Source organism: Rattus norvegicus, chromosome 2 (genome assembly GCF_036323735.1).
Source record: "Rattus norvegicus strain BN/NHsdMcwi chromosome 2, GRCr8, whole genome shotgun sequence".
NCBI classification, from domain to species: domain Eukaryota; kingdom Metazoa; phylum Chordata; class Mammalia; order Rodentia; family Muridae; genus Rattus; species Rattus norvegicus.
The window spans coordinates 160,454,665-160,475,209 of NC_086020.1; the positions used below are offsets into that span (position 1 = coordinate 160,454,665).

Genomic DNA, 20,545 nt, shown 5'->3' on the forward strand with positions numbered 1-20,545 from the left:
CTTCTCTTAGTTTAGTCATATTGCTGCTCCACCCGCACACTGTATTTAAATGTATACACATGGAGGGACCCATGACTCCAGGCACATATGTAGCAGAGAATGGAATTGTCTAGCATCAGTAGGAGGAAAAGCCCTTGGTCCTGTGAAGGCTTGTTTCCTGAATGTAGGGGAATGCCAGGGCTTTGAGGTTGGAGGGATAGGTGGGAGTGGGAGCGTACTCATAGAAGTAGGGGGAGGGAGAAGGGGTATGGGAGAGGGTAGAAAGGGGATAACATCTGAAATGTAAATACATAAAACATACATAAAAAATAAAATTAAAAAAGAAATGAAAAAAAATGTTTGTCTTTAATGTAGAGGTACACATATTTTATTATTAAACAGTAATAAATCCTTATGTGATAGAACTTGAAATTTTATTTTTTTGTAGCAGTATGTATAATGTAATGATGAATTGTCAAATCCTGATTGCTTACAGTGTGAGGAAGGTTAATCTCTTTTTTTTTCCAGTTGTCACCCCTGAAAAATTCCAAGTAAAGCATTGGCCTGAGAGATACTATTGCTCTGGCTGATAGAATAAACATCAGAGGGAATAAACAAAATACCTAATCATGAAGGGAGAAGACAGGACCTACTGTCTCAATTCACTATCCCAGACTCATTTTGTGACACTGTCTGACCACAGTCGGGTGGATAAAATCAATCCGACCAAGATCACCAAAGAATGAATGTGGTAGCTGTCATAGAATTTCAATAGTAGTGTTCTCTATGTAATTTGCAAAAAGCTCAATCAGTGGGAGAATCTCTTCAAAGTAACTTATCAGGTGATCCAGTTGCACAGCAAGGTATTTATTGTTTCTGTAACAGACAGCAGTTACAGATTGTACATCTAGTTTGTTTCATGAACTTTTTGAGACTTGCAAATTGGTTCTATCCTGAGTCATGTGAGCCTGTTCAATCCTTCTGGGATGGAATGTTTCAAGTCTGAGCACATTGCTATAAACACTTCAGTAAATGTAACTGCTAGTGTAATAAGGACTGTTACAAAGGAGATATAAGTTTGTATAACTTTTAGAAAAATATTGAATAAATTTGGAGTTGTGAGCCATTTATATCTCAGTACTCTCATTCAGAAGATAGTATTTTATGCATACACTCAGACCAGTAAGAACCCTGTCTTTTGTGTAAGTCTTTAAAATACTCACAAGAAAGGAAGATTTCCTTGATAGAAGTCTGTATAAGCAAGCTGTAGATTATTTATTCAAGTACATAGTATAAAGTAGGTAATTTGTATGATTAAGACAGTCTGATATCAAAATTAGCATTCAACAGAAAAATGTTACAATGTTAGGAAGAAAAAAAAGGTAACAACTATATATATATATTATATCTATATCTTTTGTGGTGTCAGCTAAGAGTTTGAGGAGCTAAGTTTCAAAATGATAATTGCTATCCATGTTAAGTTTTCTATCATGTACTCTTGTTTGCCCGTGCTGTGGAAAGTAACTTGTATCTCAAGAGCTATCCTGAGGAGCAGTGCATATGATCAGTGACTGAGAAAGTCCTCAAGCTAGCAGTGGATGAATGGTGAGAAACCAAATTCTGACAATAAGGATGCTCTGGCTTATAAGCCCCTCTACCTATAGCCCACCTATCACATGAGACCATGACATTGGATGACTCCTTTATAACAGCATTATATGTAATCTTAAAAAATAGGTAATTAATCAAGAATCAGATGATTCCCCAGAAACAACAAGAACAATGACAATGACAACTAATGGAAGAGTGATTTTTGTAAGCATCAAAGATAATTAGTACAGAAAGGGTAAACACTTGACAGGAACTGTGTGGCAGCCTGGCCATATTGGTAAGTTATCATCAATGTACTATTTCTTTGTCTTTAGCTTGGCTTTGCTGTGCTCTGCAGTTTAATCCTTATGTTGGTAACATAAGGCAGCTGCAAGCTCTATGAATGTATCCCTCATCTCTACCAAGTCCTCTGCCACAGGAACTGTAAAAGAAAGCACATAAAAAATTAATATTTTCTAGGAAGCATGTTTTAAAAAGTGAGTAAAACCCATTGAAATTCATTGTAAAAATATTTAATTTATTCAAAATATTCAGAGCTTATTTCAGAATTTAAGCTGTACCAGCGTTAAGTTAATGAACATTTGTCTTTTTCTTATAAATATACACACAAATACATATTTCATCAGATTACAGTTAAGAATGTAACTTCATATTTCATGTTTTATGAATATATTTGGAAGCTTTAAGTAGTAAAATTCAATGTTAAATTAAAACACTTGAAATTCCCATTTTCTACTTAAAGTATTCAATAGTTACATGTCCAGAGGCTACCCTATTAAAGAGTCTGACACCCAGGGATATTTAGTCTGAAAAGGAATATTATTTTTCAAACTACTATCATTTTTCATTTATATTACTGCTTTTGTTCTGTAATCCACAGAAAAATTTTGATAACAATCAATGTAAATGGACAAGAAATTCCATTTTAGAAAAGTACTCAGCTCCTTCTATATTACATTTATCCCAGAAAGTTTGAAAACTATTCCCCACTTGCATCTTCAAGGTCATAGAATCTGGTTGACTTGGTAGGTGCTTTGTTACAATCTAGGGGGTTCTGAGCTTTTCAGAGAAGAGTGGTTAAAACACAGGGACTGCACATTCCCACTTACCCATTCGAACAGTCTCTGAGCTCTTTCAGGTGGCTTCTAGGAATACTGTTATGTTGTTTTTCCAGATGATTCAACCATATAAGGAGTAGTTGCCTGACACAGAGAGGTGGAAGCAAAAATGCTGATCAAATCAATTAAAAATAAAGGATGACTTTGTACTTGATATCCAACAATCACATGCTCTTTCAGATTTCTTAGTTCATATGTAATATTTTCATATCATCTAATATATTTATGTGTATATATTACATGTAAATATGTGCATAAATATTATACATATAAGTGTGTCTGTTCTGTGTTGATGCCTTCATGTTCTCCTGTGATGGTGCTGTTCCCCAGATACTTTTGTAAGTAACCATGTATTTTGTTTTATCCCATTTTTCTTCATCTTGTCTTTTGGCTGTTATCTACGTTGTGCTTCTGACATTTCAGGTAATCACTTGGAAATAAGTTTGCTCTATTAAGTTGTTTCTACTGCAACTATTTCTTATGGTAGACTCCAAATAATATAGCTCTAGCAATTACAGTATGGTGCAGCCCTACAGTTTGTAGCCAACAAGAAGGTTGGACTTTTCAGATACACAAAGCTTTTTTTTTTTGTTAAATTCAGAGATCTGTATCTTAGTCTTGACCTCTTAGTTTTATTAAATGTTCTTAAATAATCCATACCATAATAGCAATATCAGAAAATTTGTGTGTGACTTTTGTAACTTACAAATATTCAAGTTGTAGAATTTTGAGTTTGTTGGCTTGGTTGTTCATTTGTTTGTTGGTCCCTACTCAAACTACTAATGACCATGAATCAGCATTAACTTATGGGCTGACATCTACTCTAGCTATTCTGTAATTGTCTCTGCCAGGTGGAAGGACTTCCAAGGAATTTGTTATAGAAAGGTCCTTATCGTTTATCTCAGAGGAACAGACAGGACATTTGTACATGGATTTTTAGAAGAAGCTGACAGCATGACCAATGTCAATTTTCCAAACTGAGTACAGAATCATTTCACAAGTTGGTAGGTTATTTGTAAGATTAATCTATAATAAGATTATTTACATTTATTTCCTCTTTAATTTTATGTTAGGATCCTATCTTAGAAAAATAAATAAGAATTCATCTATGCCCAGTATATTATTAAAGATCATTATATTAAATCATCAGAAACATTCTTTGTTTTTATCATAAAGGACAGTTATTACAGAGTTTTCAGTTTGATGCTTCTGAAAATGTTAAACCTGGAGGAAGAATATTTTAACTGTACAATCAAAAATTGTTTTCATGAAGACTTTTTTAAATATATTAAATACTATGTTACTTTATGTTAAAATATTAAAAAATATATCTTTTGTAACTATGCCCAGGTCTTGACTGGCTCCATCCAGCCCAGTCTGTTCTGGAATTTTACAATATGTCACTTCTTCAGCATTTGAGATAAAGTCTTTAACCATTATTTTGTGTCCTGCAAAAAGAAGTGTTGTGAGAAGAGGTTAAATTATTTTCCTAATGAAATTATTCCTATTTCTTTAGAAAAATATTTTCACATTTGCCACACATGGTCTGGAACAGCCACTTATGATGGGTAATCTGGACGTTCAAAAGTATAACAGAAAATTCCAGAAGTAGATTAACAGAATAAGCATAGGTCTTACAATCAAAGTATTTAAAAATAAAAAATAATATTTTGAAATAATATTTTGATTTGTATTTCTGTGATGAATGACAAAGTTATGCACTAGTTTTAAGTGTTTCTTGGGCATTTGTGCTTCTTCTTTTTCCATTTTTAATTGGTTATTTTATTTGTTAACATTTCAATTGTTATCCCCCTTCCCAGTTTTCCCTCCATGAGGGTGCTTCCTCACCCACCCATCCACTCCTACCTCACCACTAACATTCCCCTATGCTGGGTCACTGAGCTTCCATAGGCCAAGGGGCTCTCCTCCCACTGATGCTAGATAAGGCCACCTCTGGTACATATGCAGTTGGATCCATGGGCCCCTCTATGTGTACTCTTTGGTTGGTAGTTTGTTTCCCTTGGAGCTCCCAGGGGTCCAGGTTACTTGATATTGTTGTTCATCTTATGGGGTTCCAAACCACTTCAGCTCCTCCATTGTTTTTTTTTTGTTTTGTTTTGTTTTTTTTGTTTTCTGTTTTTTGTTTTTTTTGTTTTTTTGACAAGACTCTTTCTGTTTAGATATGTGCTCCCTTGATATTGGGGTTATTTGTTTTAGATTATGATAGTATCAGATGTATTATTGATAAAAATCTCTTCTATAGCCTGTTTCTTTCTCTGAATAATGTTTTATGCCATACAAAAGCTTTACAGTTTTACAATATCCCATTTTTAATTGTTTTTTCATGCCTGTGCTCATGATATTCTGTTCAGAGAGGCTTTTCCTGTGCCGACGAGTTCGAGACTATTTTTCACTTTGTCTTCTACCAGATTCAGTATATCTGCCCTTATACTGAGGCCCTCAATTCATTTGGAATGGAGTTTTCTACAGAGTGATAAGTTTGGACCTATTTTTATTCTTCTATGTGTAGCCATCCAATTTGACCAATAGCATATGTTGAAAATGTTTTGTTTTTCTGGTGTTTATTTCTGGCTTCTTTGTCAAAAATCATGTTTCCATAGGTGTGTGGACTTATGTTTGGGTCTACATTCAATTCTCTTGCTCAAAATATGTGTTTTTATTTTTAATACCATTTCTCTTTTTAGTACTTTATCTCTGTAGTGCAATTTGACATCATGAATGGTGGCACAGGATGAAACTAAATACTACTGTTTTGGTAAGGGAACATAGCAATGCAATGACTCCTGATATCATTCTGTTATACTCATAGACAAGTGTCCTCCTCAGCCATAGTCAGAGAAGCATCCTCCTTCAATGGATAGAGACAAACAACAGTGATCCAACATTTACAACTGCAAAATGCAGATAGTGAGGAACCGGGACACACTCAGTCCTAAATATGATGTCTCCATCAAACTCAATCCCTTGCTCAGGGAAGTAAGAGAATGAGGAGGCAGAGAGATTATATGAGCCAGTTGGAGCTAGTTGTGACTAGAACGAAACAAAGCCTTCGAAACAGAGCAGGACTGATGCACATGGAAACTCACAGAGACTGGCAGAATGCACACAGTGTGTAAGTCTAAGCCAGATGGAATCCCAGCACTGAAAGGCACAAACTCCCATCCTTGAGAGTTATCTAGAGCTTATCTTCAATTGATTAACAAAGGGAAAATGAATTTTCTCCAGCAGGCTTCCACTGAATATAAAAACAACACTTAAGGACAAGCACCTTGCCCAGTAGTAGATGGCTAACACAAACAAACTCAACAGAGATTTTGAAGGTTGGCTTGGTCCCTTAATGCTTTATCTAGACATTTATAAAAAATTATACCCATTATTATGTTTTGATTACATAATAAAGGCTATAGTTTTGCCGTTTTTATGGGCTCTCTGAGTGTGGGAATGTGTGTTTTTGAGTCTACATGTATTTCTTGTGCTTTTTCTTTAGCACTTACTCCTCGTCTGTGCATTTGTTTATTTTGTACTTTTCCTCTTTCAGATGACTGTTCATTTTCTATTGAGGCAGAGCGACAGAGAATTCGGATTTCAGTTGTATGTAGATGTAGTTGATGTCTATATGCAGGTGAGGGTTGGGCTGGCACAAGATAAGGCAAAGCGTGTGATTGGGCAGTGAAAAGATAAGACAGGGACAAATATTTTGTAACATGTGAGAGAGGAAAAGAAAGGAGGAGAACCAAGATGGCAGGTGAGGACGACCCAGATCCAGATTCATAAGGGATGAATATTTATAGGAAAATTTGTGTTATATAGGTGGGAAGTTTATATCATTGTCAATTGGTTGTGAGTTTATTGTACAGACGTTTTGTGGAGTTTGAATTTACTGGTATAAATCTGATTGCTAAATTACAAACTTAATGAGTTTTGATTTTAACAGGATACTGGGAATTGTAACTATAGCCAAAGGGGGCGGACCCTGGGAATATGAGCAGAGTCCACAGCAAGAGAGCCACTAGATAGGTAGACTCTGTATGGAACTGGAATGGAGGCGACCAGCCTCGGGAACTAGATGATAGAATTGCAAAAAAGGAGTAGCAGTGTGGGATGGAGATGGGAGCTTAGTGGTTGAGAGGCTTTGCTGTTTGAGATGAAAATACCATGCAGATGCCATGTGACCCACTGGAGCCATTACTAACATGGGTTAAAGATTCATTCTCCCCATTTACTGCAACATGTAGGTGGGTAGGATCTGGGACTATTTGAGGGAGTGGTAATTAATCTGAATATTTTTGCCTGAAACAATATATTTTCTAAAAAAATGAAAGAAAAAGTAAGAAAGAAATAAAAGAAAGGAAGGAAGAAAGGAAGGAAGGAAGGAAGGAAGGAAGATAGGAATATCAGAAACTGAAGTTAACCTTTAGCTGCATAGAGTTTAAAGCCAGTCTGGATGACATGAAATTTTTAAGACAAAATGTCATGTTATGCCTTAGCAAAACAAACTGGAATGAAATGCAAAAAAAAAAAATAGTTGACTAACTAGATTATCAAAAATATCTACTATTTTATAAGAAACATGAGTAAGTTTTGTATAAGAAATATTGGCAACAGAATAGAAAACAATGTAGAGTAGACAAATGGTTGGATCTCTGTCTCTAAATCTGTATTTTGTATGTTTTTGACTGGACATATATTCTTCTCAGAGGTCATAGTTACCATTACAAACAGCAATATTCACACGGGAGACTCACGATTGACTTAGAAGAATATAGAAACACTTGTACTCTAAAAACCGGCTTCTTAAAAGTACAGATATTTTTACTTTGTAATGTGAATTTCTAGAGTCAAGTTATACTGAAGTCCAGACAGTAGATTAGAAGTAATAAAGTTCGAAAGGTTTGTTGATTAACTTCTAGAAAGTGGTAAGTAAAGAATGAAGTCAATTAGATTTTCTGCCTGTGTAATTGCTTGTTTTAGAAATGAAAAACTCAGACAGATACGGTTTTTGAGAAAAAGACTGATATGTAATTTCTGTGTAAGTTAACAGTTTTTCACTAGACATTTTGTGTATCTTTATATTAATAAGATTTTGGACATGTATACAAAAGAAACAAATGAATCACCTTTATAATGTTAATTTTAAAAGGTCAAGTAAAGTGGCTAAATCACTCATGGTCTACTAGTTTTATAACCATAACTATTCTACTATAAGTAACTTTATATTTATTTCTTAAATTTACATTCCATTTACATTTCTTTATTATTATCACTTTGAATATAAATGATAATTTAAAAATTGTTTGAAGTACATTTTCTACCTTTTGTCTTAGTAAAGGATTTTTCAAGGTCTTGAAACTTGTCAAAAAAAAAAAGGCTTGGTTGCCTGAACACTAGATGTTAAAGTTCATTTGTCAAAAAATACCCACCTTTTTGCACTGGTTCTCTAACCAATCGTGTATATTTGTGTATCAAAATTATATATACACATTAAAAATTTTTGAACATATATGCATGGCCACCATTAAACTTGATATTTTTAATTCTAACAGCTATCAAATACTTTATTGAAAATCAGGGTAAATTTTTGTGTTCAAATAAAATATTTTATATAATTATGAGGTATCATTAAAATGCAGATTATCAAATAGCTAAAGTGAATAATTTTCAAATTGTTTAAAACATACTTTTTCTTCTCATTCTTTTGAATATATAATGTGTCTGTACATTAAACCTACTAATTCAAATAGTTAGGAATGAATATCTAAAACTGGGAACCTTTTCCCACGTGTATTTCAAATGAATCACCACAGAAAATATTCTCATTACGAGAGAAAGATATATAATTAAGAGTAGAAATTATAAAAAGTATTATCATGAAAATTTTTATTATTTAATATAAGGAGTTTCACTTGATCCTTTTTCTCTGTGGAGTTTTATTTGAGGAATTGCAAATTAACAATACTTTTGGTTTTAGAAATATTTTTATTGGGTGGTAATTTAGCTGTATGAAATCATATTACATTGAAATGAGTTCACGTAGAATATCAAAGCAGTTTTAATGTACATTTTAATAACTAAGGGTGTGAAATTCATTTTCAAGCATTTGCTGACTATTTCCATTTCTTCTTTTGAGAACTATTTATTCCTTTTGTTAGTTTATTTACTGATTTGTTTGTGCATTTCCATTCCTACATATTATATTTCTACATCCTCAAAGGTTCTCTGCCATATATTTCTTACTTTCTAATTGGTCCACATATGTATTTATAAATTGTTATATACCTTCATCACTAATGATTTTATAATTATGCTAGTCATGATCTATTTCTAAGAGTGAATAAGAATTTCAAGGGCATGTGAAATGTACATTATTTTGGTAAATTGTTAGGTGTTGTTTTAGTTTATGAGAAGCTGGCTTTGAAGGCAGGGTTGATACCCACCTCCATTTATGATACAAGAATGTTTGTCTTATAGTGTCCTCATTACCTGGTACTGAAGTGGCCCCTACCTCCATGACAAGAAGGGGAGATAACAGAAAACAGCTCCAGAGTAAAAACATTGTACACTTGAGAATAGGTAGAAGACAAAATATTCCCAACAGACATTACCATTTAATTTAAAAGCGCATTGGACAAGGGATGCTGGAAGGTCAGTCATGGAGAGAAAGAAAGCTCAAAGAGGAATTGGAGCTGACTGACACAACTTTCCAAGATTCTGCATGGTGTCATGAACATGAAATTTAATGCTGTCATTTGTATCCTTTTATTTGTTCTTTTACATAGAAGTCTCACCCTCCCCACCAGGGTGAATTTTAAATAGGAACCTCTAGCTGGCAGCCATAAAGGAGTCTCCTCAGTGGATTCTGCTGGATGATTCAGTACCTGATGTGAGGATGTCTGATGCCTCCATGTCTTCCTTACTGAACATACTCTCATTCAAAAGAACAGTACATGTCCATGTAAGACCATTCTCCAAACTGTATGAAATAGCAAATCTTAACTTTAATGAGAAATTTTAGACCTTGAAAGGTTCATTTTCTTTACTTCCCACTTCATCCTTTAATTTGTTTTGATTGCTCTACAAAGATAGAATGTAACCGTTCACTTTGTATTTTTAAGAGTCAAAAACTTCATGAATGACTTGTCTGAACAAAGCAATGAGCACAGCATTTGAACATTCCATAAGAATAGTATTTTAAAGATTTGGACAGTGTTTAAAAAAGAATGTTCATGTTTGTCAATTGTATTCTTTATGTTTTAGGTGAGTTAACCCATATGGTGGTCTTTGGGGTGATTTCAGATTGTTTTATTTTCAAAAGAAACTAAGGCATAAAAGTGCTGGAGAGTTTTCTTACAGACACTTCGTGTACAGTCACTCCAGGAGGGAATCCCATCAGAAGGAGGCCAGAGTTCATTCTTATCTCCTTTTTCAATAACATATTTCCTTTCAAACTGAGAACTAATATCTTTGCTTTGAAGAATATAGTTTATAACATGATAGTAGATGCAATTAAAAGTAACATAAATTAGTTTAAAATCTTCTAGATTTTGATACAAATATAATTTGTGAAACTCTTTCCATTTTCAAGATAAAGAACATCTCTACCATGGCGTTTTCTGCTCTCTTCAAAGGCACCTACACTGCTGTCTACAATTTTAATCTTGTTACTTTATAGAAATTCATATAGCCAGCAAATATTTTCTCCCCTTCTTTGGGGATAGCGTAGCAATTTTATAACATGTGGGATTTCTACTAATTTAGTGAGTTGGATGAAGTTAAAAGGATTATCAGAACCTGAAGATTCCACAAAAAGTCACTAAAAAAACCAAAGATGAGCAAGCTTATAAATTATGTTTAATGTGAAAAGGAACTGACTCTACATATAGTAGAAAGCCAGAATTTTAAATGATAACGTAATTTAAAATGTTTGTTTTATATATTGAACATAACAGAATTATCTCATATCTCTTGGTTTTTCTTCCTCTCAAGTATCTAAGATATCCCAAATATCCCAGATGTCTCAAATACATTGCTGCTTGTCTTCATTAAAACAGAGTTCTTCTATAGGAGTTCCTGACCTCTGTCCAGTGCCTGGCTGTATCTGCATCTGTCTCAGTCAGCTACTGGTAGAGGCTCTCAGAGGACAGCCATACTAGGCTTCTCTCAGGCATGTCCTTTTGGGTCTGGGTACTTCACCCAGGAAGATACTTTCTAGTTTTCTCCATTTGCGGTCAGCAGCTTTTGGGATAGCCCCCACTGCAGTTGTTTGGTACCCACATGAAGTCCAAGCTGCACATCTGCCCCATATATGTGGGGAGGCCTAGGTCCAGGCCATGTATGCTCTTTGGTTGGTGGTTCAGTTTCTGAGAGACCAAAGGATTCTCATGAGTTGGCTCTGTTACTCTTCGATGGAGTTCCTAACATCCTCAGAGCTTCCCATCATTCCACTATTCTTCCATAAGAGTCCTCAAGCTCCAACCATTGTTTGGCTTTGGGTCTGTTTGAGTCAGCTGCTGGGTGGAACCTCTCAGATGATAGCCATGCAAGCCTCAGGTCTGCAAGTGTACCAATATCATTAATAGCGTCAGTGATTAGTGCTTGCCCATGCCCTGAAGGTGATGATTACCCCACACGGAAGCCCAACTGTGTCAAGTTCCCAGAGACTGAGCTAGGCAAATCAAAAGGCAAACAGGGGCTAGCCTGACTGTTCAGCACTCATGCAGCAGAGGGCTGGCCAGAATGGGAGAAGATGAATCTAATCCTGCAGAGACTTGATGCCTCAGGATAGAGGATGACCACACTCTCAGAGCCTAAAGGGACAGGGAAAGAGCTCTGCTAGAGGGGACCTAGAGAATGTAATAAAATAATTCATTAAAAGAGGATTTGCTCTTGGAAAAAAATTGTTACACACACAAACACACACACACAATTGTGTGTTTAGAAAAACTGAGTTTATATAATGTTACTTATATGAATTGTATTTAAAATCTGACAAAATATGTATAAATGGTATAATATGAGAAAGATACCTCATTGAAAAAAGTTGAAGGAACAATATAACGAAATGTTAAAGGAATGATTATTTTTCAAATGCTAATTTTTGTGAATTTAGCTATATATTCAGTTTAGTCTCTGTGAAAGTCCTAATAATATTTTCCCAATGGATATGGGCATAGAGATTATGAAGCTTAACAGGTATGGAAATATTCTTGGAAAATTAAAACAACTTTAACTAAGAATGAACTTATTAAAATGTCTGAAGGATTAAAAATGATGTAGTGAAGTATTACGTTGGTTTAAATCTATCCTGCTCATCTTTGAATCAAATTGAAATGGCATTTTCTAAAATGTCCTCATTTACAAATCTAGAATTTTATAATATTACATGTCAAAGATATATTCAAATTTGTAGAATTAAAGAGTCTTTTACTTGTGAAAAAACAAAAATCAGTGGTAGTTATTAATTGCTTTCTCATCACTTGAAGTGAAGGAGGTCAGGATATTAAGGCTAGTTTCAGATATATAGTGTGCTCAAACATGGGTTATATGTTACTTTGTTTCAGAAAACACACCACACACAGACACACAGACACACATACATACACACTACACAACAAACACGCCACACACACACACACACACACACACACCACACCACACACACCACACACACACCACACACACACAACACACCACACACACACACACAGACACACATACATACACACTACACACCAAACACGCCACACACACACACACCACACACCACACACACCACACACACCACACACACACCACACACACACCACACACACACACACACACACACACACACACACACACACAGACACACACATACATGCAAGCACATAAAACCTGCCAAAACTTAGAAAAAAACCTGAGAACTGGATCTATTTTATTTTAAGAATTATTACAGAACTAATAAAAAATAAAAGTGTGTTTTTTGTCATGCTTCATGACAGATAAATATAAAAAAAATCAAACAGAATAGAAATTAGGAATGCATTCAGACATTTACTGTTTTACTCCACTTCTATTATTATAACAACCTATCATAGTCAGAAAAGTTAACAGAAACACACACACACACACACACACACACACACACACACACACACACACACACACACCATTCAGGAATGCAGGTGTATCTGAAAGATGCTGAGATATGTTGAAGGTTCACTTTCGCTGGTTCATAGATGTATAGATCCTACCTTTCTGAGGTGTCCTCATAATAAGGGAGGGAACCACTTATGGTCTGTTGTAGCACAAATCATTAAGATTCCATCTTCATGGCCAGTCAGTTCCCACAGGGATTACTTCTTAAGGCAACTAATTTGGGGAACAGGTTCAATATATGAATATTAAGAGGAAAAAATGTAGTTTTTTCCATTTTCTTTCAGCTCATGTATGTAGAAAATGCTATAGAGAAAACAGAACCACTAAATTATAGTGCTGGCACAATTGGACATTTTTACATCTCTGTAACAGAATGCCTTTTATATAAACAACTTGTGGGAGGAAAGTTTTATTTTGGATCAAAGGTCCTTTTTAGTGGGAGTGGTATAAAGAAGTTCAACTAGAAGCACAGACTGTAAGGTGGAATAAATCTTTTTTTCCCCGACATTGCTTTTACTGTGTTGTTAATCACAGCATTAGAAAAGAAACTAAGACAATATGTTCCTATTTATATACAATTCTAGAAAAGTTCAAAGTGGCACAAAGTTGATAACTAATGTCAAAGGAATGTCAGCAGATTAAGTCAGAGTGTGAGGCAAAATGCTTCAGACAATTAAATCTTGAACAGGCCCGTCACAAGTACGCCGCCCCCCCCCATCATTTATCCTAACAGCCATGTAATCAAGAAAGTTTAACTCATTAATGTGAAGGGGTGGAGGAGCACAAACATTCACCATCCTATGGTGAGACTAATGATTTATAAATCCCGAAAACAGTTCCACGAAGCCCTAGATTCTTCTGCAAGAGGACCGCAAAAACAAATGAGAGAACTACAACCTTCAAGACACATGGGTCAGCAGAAGTCAGATTACACACACACGCGCGCGCGTGCGCGCACACACACACACACACACACACGCACACACACGCACACACGCGCGCGCACACACACACACACACATGCACACACGCACACAGGCACACAGGCACACACGCAAATGCACACATACACGTGTATGGTAATATTTGAGTGTACGTATGGTTCCATTCCTTCCAGTTAATGCTATAAATTATGTAGCTATTATACTGCAGTAGGCCAAAGGACTACATAAGGAATACATACATCCCAACGACGTGTTCAGAAGTGAAGCTTCAGGGCAGAATTGACATCACTGGCTTTTCAGAAAAGAGTTCTCTTATGTCAGTGTTAGCTTTTAATATAGTAGATGGATACGGTATAAATCTTGGTTGCATATGGCAATATAAATTACCTCCATAATGATGGCTTAAAAAAATTAACCCATGCTGGGGATTTAGCTCAGTGGTAGAGCGCTTACCTAGGAAGCGCAAGGCCCTGGGTTCGGTCCCCAGCTCCGAAAAAAAAAAAAAACAAAAAAAAAACAAAAACAAAAACAAAAACAAAAAAATTAACCCATGAGAAATTACAACAAAGAATTCTTTTAAACCATTCTTATATTTAATGGAATGGTATGATTTACTTAGTTTCGTGTTAATTAAAGCAACTCTTTCTTGTGCCTAAATGAAAATATTATTTTAGGGGGAAATTCTCCACGTAAATTTTTTTTTGCTATATCTAGATAGCTATGAAATTGTGATAATCATTCAGTATTGTACTAAGTCCACATTACTTACATTTAGCATATTACTTTTGTAGTGGGACTAATAATTCACTATTAAGCCTATGACTTAAAGACAAATATATACATTTTCTAGGATAATTATAAACACTAATTTACCAGATTCAATGACATTGATTCAAAAATATTTTTGGATTAATTAGCACTTAGGAAAAATCTGTGTAACTTATAATCTGAAAATCCAGATGGTCAAATAATAAGAAAACAATTCAAATTGTAGTTCAATATATGTTTTTAATATATACTTGAAAATATACCTATAATGAATTGATAAACATTATAAAAGTCAATATCATTGTCATTTAAAATATTGACAGTCTGAGTATTTGGCTTTCTTGTAAATTAATTTATGTCTACTTTAAGAGGAATCAGAATGTACATTTAATTACGGGGATGATTAAAGTTTTGTGTGGAGTCCATTTTTCTTGCTGGTTTTATTGCTGTCACAGCTGGAGGGAAAATGTTCCAATATAATTTATGAGAAATGTTTCTGGAAACAAGCTTGGAGCTTAGGTATTTCTCTTCTTTCTAGAGTTCTAATGGAGATCATCCTGAGACAAGACGTTTTTTATGATCAGAAAATGGTAAAGATTACCGACTCCCACCAGCCCTCTTATCTATTTTTGTTCAGGTTTTTGGAGAAAAAAAAATATCAAGGCTCATTTTGAGAAGCTAGTTCAAGCTGTGTTCTCCAATGTTCTTTAATCGTGTTGTATAACCTTGTTATACAACATTTTAAGATCCCAGATGAAATTTAGAAGACAATGGAATTCTTTTCTAACATTTATATGATTTTGTGGGTGCCAAGCACACATCTGCTGGAATCCTTTATCTCATTCTTCCATGTGGGTCCCGGGGATGGAACTCATGTCCCCAGGCTTGGCAGCAAGCACCTTCACCCCTGGAGCCATCTCACAAGCCCCAAACAATAGGGTTGTTAAAAGCTCATCAGCACAAATGAAACAATGGATGACTAGATAGCTAAAGCTGATTGTCTTTTTCTGACATTATCTACTTTGAAGTAAAGGCTTTAGATTAATTTACTTTTGTCCCTATGGGAATACATAAAATATTTAGTTAGTGGACTCTGACATTGCTTACACTGAAGTGTTCGCTATCTACATATAATGCCCCATGTAACTTCCAATTCCATTTTCTTTCAGATGAGACTTTACTTAAAGTTAAGTTAAAAAGGTTTTCTATAGTCATAGCCTACTTTTGTTTCAAACTCTTAAATATTTTTAAGTTACAAGATTAAATTGTTTGTGAGCAAATTTGCTAGCAGTACTGCCTGTAGATAAGGAGGTAATCTACAAATGAAAAGCCCCACTGTGCTGGGACGGCAGGATACATTACTGGGAGAAGAATATATTGTTACTCTGACCTTCAGGGATATTGCTGTATAAAGGAGACCTCAAGTTTCCAACACCAAGCCTAATCCAAGACAGTTTGAGTCAAAGATCAAATGGGATTTTATTTTTGATCAGAACTTTGCTCTATTCATAACAAATATACCCAGAGCTAACTAAAACACTGAATCTTAGTTAATATTAAAAATCATTTTCTTGAAAGAAGATCATTTTTAAAAAAGGTCAGAAAAAATAGTAATACACAGAATGATGTACTTGCTTACAATGAAAAAAATTTCACACCTTGTAAATCTGTCACTATAGCCCTGGTGCCAATACAGAAATAGAAGAGGTTGTTTTCCCTTCTAGTTTTAGAGGCTCTTGAAAGGGTGGGGGATGGGGAATGCAGCCATTTCAGATTTTTTTTTTAATTAAAGCAACCCTAACTATTTCTTTTACTTTAAAGAGATTAAAATTTTGTTTGTAAGTTGTAATTGGAAATGTGAGATGTTATACTTTAAAAATCATAGTCACTAATTGATCTGTACGAATATTTTGTGAATTTACATTTAAGTTACTCTTGGACAAATGCTTGTACCTTTTGGGTCTTTATAATTCCAGTCTCTATCTATTGTTCTGGATTCAAATACTACTTAACTGTTTCTTTCTGTCTTCATTAATCGTGTCTTCCTACAGTTAAATTTTCACTCCATCACTCTGTGCTGGGTGAAGAGAGGAGAGACCTGCCCAGAACTATGAACACTGGTTAATACCCATGCCATTTCCCCAGAAGCTAACCATGGGAAAAAAAATCAATGAAGGTGATATCACCTGAATTCTACTGTGTGAGTCTATGACAGATCTGACACTGGCTTAAATTGATTCAATGAACAATTTGTCACACATAAAGTGTTAGCAATTCCTCAGGAGCTTATGCCAATTACTTTGGATTCTGAGAAGTTTATTGGAAGTTACCCTCCATTGTTTTCTGCTGAATTCTCTGCTAGACTGAAGTTTGTAAGAGGGTACAGATAAGTCACTCAGTAAATATATGGCAGAATTGGAATTCTATGGCTTCCCAGTCATGTCCTGACACCTTACAAAACATGACCATTCATAATTCCTCTGAAACAGTAGATTTCTTTCCACCTTTTTTTGAAACTCATTTATTGCTCACTAATCTCACCACTTCAATACATATCCCAACTTAAGGGCAATGTTCCTGATAAGCACATTTAATCTATCTCTGTCCACTTAAATACATGCTCACATTTTTTATTCATTCTGCTTTAGTGACCCCACCTCTGCTCTATTCATTTTTAAGGCAACATTACGTACAGACATATGTTTAACCTGTAAGCTCTAGGACCCAGTAATAAGGAGAGTACTTGTTCATGCTCTGTATTGGTCAGCTCAAATTCGAGCTGAGAAATGCTTACTTTACTTATATAAAAATTTTGATAATGAAATTTGCCAGGAGCCATGCATGCTCAGTCTCTGGAATCACTAAGACTTTTCTTTTTAGTATTGTCAAAAACTTCTCGGTCCCCACATCTCTCAAAACTTTAGGCCAGAGAACACCCCAGTAGAATTTCTCTTTACATTATACTTGTCATCTTAGATGACTGCAATAAAATAAAAGCATGCAATGTTTCACTTTATGACAGATATCTACTTTTTCTCCATTCCTGGTCCCTCCCACCAGCCACCTTGTCTCTGTGTCCTCTTGTGACCAAAGCAAAATGAGCTGTTTCCTCTTCCATTTTTATTATCAACATTTTCATTAGGCAAGGCTAAACCCCATGAACCCACTTAACCTTAATTATCTGCATGTGGAGTACATTAGTGCAATGACACTATTTATGCTTTTTTAAAACATAATCTGCAAAGTAAATCCTTTACAAAAATGGTAAATAGTAAATCCTTTATGTAAATGGCCTCTTATCAGAAGAACCCGCTCCTTTAGTTCTTCAGTCCTATACTTTTATCACAATGAATCCAAGCGTCTTGTCTTGCTTGTTTTCTTTTTTTTTGTTGTTGTTGTTTTGTTTTGTTTTCACTGATGTTTCTCTAAATTTCTACTATTGTAGGAACAAATTTTATCTCTCTAAAGCCCATTTTGCACTTACATGACTCTTCAGGAAATATGGACTGTGTACCATGGAATCTCCCTCCTAAAGTGGTAGGTATCCTCACAGCCTTTGCTATTGGATTATCATGAGGTAAAAGTGTCTGCAAAACATTTTGTAGTGTTGCCATTTCCTCCTGAGCAAAACTCTAACTACAGGTAGACAATTTCTAAGTACAATAAAATGTTCAAGAATATAACTGTTTCTATTGGGACAGAAAGTTAAAATAGGCTTTGTATATGTTTGAATTATTATAGAAAGAATTATGCCTGTACAGTGAAAGAATACTGCATCACACTTTAGAAACAATTGGAAATAACTCAACAGGAGTTTCTTCTTAAGGAAACTCTTATTAATATGCATTTAACTAACAAAAATGTATCTTCAATTAAGTGTACAATTTAATAATTTAACATCCTTATATATTTGGAGATAGTTATAATTAATTTAGTTAATGAAACTATTCTTCAGAAAGTTTAGTTTGCTATTGTCTCTACGTAGTGTTTTAATTTTGCTTCTGGGGTGAATATTTGTAGTTCAACTTAGAAGTTTTAGGTAAACATTATCATTCATTGGTATATTCATAACATTTTATTAAATATAAAATATATTTAGTACTTTGTAATCCATTCAGCTTGAATAGGAAATTGTGCTCACTCCAACGTATAGAATCTGCTCTTTCCCTTACTCAAAGTTTTCTCTCACTGACGGTTCATGACACATGTTGTGCTTCAATGAGTTAAAGCATTTTATGTCTTCTATATGTATAAGATCATTTAATGGTTGGTTGACTTTATGCCTCTTGTTTACTTAATTATCATAATGACCTCTGTGTTTTTTCATTAATGAAAAAATGGTAGGACTTCCCTCTTTTTAAAGGATCAATTCAGTCCCATTGTACAGGTAGAGAGAGAATTGTCTGACCAGGGGTGGCTCCCACCATCTGAAGAATTTCCTACATAGGAAGAACAACAATATCAACCAATCAGATCCCCTAGAGATCTAAGGGACTAAACCACCAAACAATGAGTACCCATGGGGGTGCCCATGGCTCCAGCCACATATGTAACAGAGGATGGCATTGATTAGCATCAATAGGAGGAGAAGCCCTTGGTCTCCTGAAGGCTCATTTCCCCAGTTTATGGGAATGTCAGGGCATTGAGGTGGGAATGGGAGCATCTTCATAGAGAGCAGGAGCTCTGGAGAGGCAGAGCTGGCATTTGTGGAAAGGGCGTAGGCTAGCTGTGGTCATAGTCTCAGGAGGTTGCACCAGGCTAGGAACAAAAAGACCTCTATGGCCAGCACCTAGCAGGGTTTAGTGTAGATTTTTAAAAACTAAATGTTACAGTGTATGTCTCTATTGTTGAATGGACAATGTGGTATACCAGTTAAGTAGTGAATTTGGTATTTAGCCTTGTTCGAATTAGCTTTTAATGAACTAACTAGTCTCTAGTTAACTTTCTGCCTGGATTGTTTAATCATCATTTTAACTAGGTTCTTAAAAATTTCTCTATTGCAGAATTGTCAATCAAGCTATTGATAAATATTAAGATATGCTTTATAGATTTAGGTAATCTGGCATTTTTAGCATGATAGTCCATTAGGTTTATCAAATGTATGTTGATTGGTGAGAAAAAATAGAGTAACTTCCTTACTGAATTCCTAGATGCAAAGATGGTCCTATGTGATGGTTCCTAGTGAGTTTCTAGGCTTTGAAGCCACTTATTTCTTTAGTCAAAACACTTCTGGTATAGTGGTCAAAATTAGGGACAGGGTTGGCTCTTGTACGTCTACAACATGACATAGGAAATTTTACTACCTGATTTAGGTGGCATAAAGTTGCAAGTGAAAGGTTTGCACACTAAGTATAGCATTGTAGCAGGCCCCCAGACTTTGGTAGGTTCCCAGACCTTAACCCAACTAATGCCATTCAGTTCTTGGATATACCATTTCTGTCTTGGAACACAGTACATAGAAAGCAACATTTGCCCAAGCTAAAACAAAGACCTAATCCATCCAAGTTCATAGTTCTTGGAAAGTCCCTAAATATACTACCCTTGCTTTTGGGTTTTATAGGTCTACTTTTGTCTAGCTGTTCTTTCTAAATGAGGAATGTCAAAGCAGGATGTAGTTTTTGTGCTAATAAGGTCACGCAGAGAATCATTTGGTTCTGCACTTGGTGCCAAGCACTCAGGATAGTCGCAGGCTGACCAATGAAGCCTTGCTATGTGCCCAAGTGCTCTCGTGAATACCTCACAACAAGCAACTTTGAACACTGGTTAGTAGGCCCTGCTGATACCAGGGAGTGCATTGTATCTTCTCTAATCAGGATGCTTGAAGGAACATATGCCATGTTGGAAATTGTCTCCTGAAGACTGATGCTTGTCTTGTAGATGACTGTGTAGATTCCCTACCTGTGACAAGTAAATGCAGAACATGAATCCTTTTATTGATTCTGTCTCTTTGAATTTTCACCAATAAATACT

General features: G+C 35.2%; 1 long non-coding RNA gene across 1 annotated transcript in view; it reads left to right on the forward strand.

The window, feature by feature from the left end:
* Positions 1 to 281: 281 nt before the first annotated feature.
* Positions 282 to 20,545, forward strand: part of LOC120100846 (uncharacterized) — a 23,516-nt gene continuing 3,252 nt past the window's right edge. Inside the window, exons 1-4 of the long non-coding RNA XR_005501003.2 lie at positions 282 to 9,681; positions 15,114 to 15,165; positions 16,627 to 16,775; positions 18,021 to 20,545. The exon at positions 18,021 to 20,545 is cut by the window's right edge and continues 3,252 nt beyond it. This is a non-coding gene — a long non-coding RNA (uncharacterized LOC120100846). The remainder of the gene's footprint in view (positions 9,682 to 15,113; positions 15,166 to 16,626; positions 16,776 to 18,020) is intronic.